The sequence below is a fragment of the Lissotriton vulgaris genome, chromosome 7 (genome assembly GCF_964263255.1).
Source record: "Lissotriton vulgaris chromosome 7, aLisVul1.2, whole genome shotgun sequence".
In the NCBI taxonomy this organism is placed as follows: Eukaryota; Metazoa; Chordata; class Amphibia; order Caudata; family Salamandridae; genus Lissotriton; species Lissotriton vulgaris.
The window spans coordinates 1,120,444,695-1,120,446,687 of NC_141695.1; the positions used below are offsets into that span (position 1 = coordinate 1,120,444,695).

Genomic DNA, 1,993 nt, shown 5'->3' on the forward strand with positions numbered 1-1,993 from the left:
CATTCACTGACTGCCTTGCGCTGTGAGTGCCCGCATTTTCCTAATAACATATATAGACATCCTCTAAAAAGAAGTGCATTTGGATGCTAGGGATGGTGAGCGAATACTTCCCTTTTCCAATGCTTTATATTGTTTATATTGTTTTTATTATATAGGCATCCCTTTATGTTTACATCACTTCAGAACCTATAAGAATCATGTTTTCTAAATATGTGCATTCCTTTGGCCTCTCTGGGGAGCAGGTGCACATTTTTGTGCTGCAATCATGGCTGCCCTAAGACCTCTTGTCAAACCGAAGATTCTTGAGAAGAGAACCAAAAAGTTAATTCCTCACCAGTCTGATCGTTATGTCAAGATTAAGCGTAACTGGCGCAAACCACGAGGTATCGATAACAGAGTGTGCAGGAGGTTTAAGGTCCAGATCCTGATGCCCAACATTGGTTAGGGTAGTGATAAAAGGACCAAGCACATGTTACCCTCAGGCTTCCGAAGGTTTCTGGTACACAACGTGAAGGAGCTGAAGGTGCTAATGATGAGTAACAAGTCCCTCTGTGCTGAGATCGCCCACAATGTTTCATCCAAAAACCGCAAGACCATTGTAGAGAGGGCTGCCCAGCTCGCCATCAAACTCACAAATCCAAACGCCAGACTGCGCAGCGAGGAGAATGAGTAGACTGCTCCTAATTTGCAGCTCTTTGCAATTAATGATGTGTATGAAAACTAAAAGGGTTTCTATACTTGTGATAAGTACTTTTGGCTGATTGAGAAAACGTAAGCTGCTCTGTCATAATTGTGTGAGATTATTTACTTTTTTAATTTAAAATTGTTATTGTAAGCAAGTGGCACCATGTTTAAGTGTCAAGTTTTATTTTATTTTTATGTTTCCAGCATATCCTTCCAATAATGAATGAATGAAAGAATAAATAGCTTTTCAAGGTCTGAGCAATTCACTTTCCAAAGCTTATTTTTCACGAAAATGTAACAAGGAAACACATTTTGAAAAAATGTGCATTTTCAATTTGTTTAATTTTATGATGCACTGCTTAATGTGTTTATTTAATAAAATGGAAAGTGTACTGTCCGAATGGGAGCGGCATAAACTAAACAGTGCTCATTAGGGCACCCTTTACATGTCTGCCACCCCTGAGGTCAGACGTTCACAGTGGCACTGTTAGTGGTCACAAGGGGCAAGCCTGGGGACATAACTGTGGCCCATGATGGGTTGGAGACTACTAAAAGACAGCCATGCTCAACTGGCTCATGATTGAAGCTAGATGCATATTTAAGGTAGCCTGCATTAGACACAGAGGCTCACACTGTGGCACCCTGAAATACCTGTCTCAAAAACTCACCCTTCATGGAAGCATCCTCTCTTGACAATGATAAATCCTTACTTCTAGAACCTCCCAGGTCCATGAAACAAAGAACCAACCCTGGTCCTTCTCTGGAAGTGCACCCAGAATATGGAACTCGATCCCCCAGAGACATGCAAAAATCCTTCAATCGAAGATGCATGTTTTTCCCAGCATCCATCGAGAATTCTATTTTATGTTATATGCTGCAACTTTCATATGGCCATTGAACAAGCCCTCTGACAGCCGCCCGGGCCTTACACATGCTATACAAAGCTTCACATAAATACATTAGCTGATATTACCTGTGCTGTGCGTAAAAGAGGTCTAAAACAACCACATCCTTGGCTCCTTGAGAGCATCATAGCTCTATCAGACTGTGCCTCATGCTTTGATTACAACTGCCGGATGAAAGCTGCACATCCTTTTTCCGTTCAGGCAAGTATGCAGACATCTTCGCAGGACATCCAAGGACCAAACTCAACACTCCTGTTTTTGGAGACCACGTCCAGCATAGTGCTTTGGAGAGTCGTCCTTAATCTTGATGACTCCACTTGACAGCCAGTGCAGTACAATGGCAGGTACCAGGGGCGCAACTAGACCTGAACTTCGCACATTTTCTCTCTTCTTCCCATCTCAGT

General features: G+C 42.4%; 1 pseudogene; it reads left to right on the forward strand.

The window, feature by feature from the left end:
* The first annotated feature begins 265 nt into the window (after nt 1-265).
* LOC147703013 (large ribosomal subunit protein eL32 pseudogene) lies at nt 266-673 on the forward strand (annotated as a pseudogene).
* The last annotated feature ends 1,320 nt before the right edge of the window (nt 674-1,993 follow it).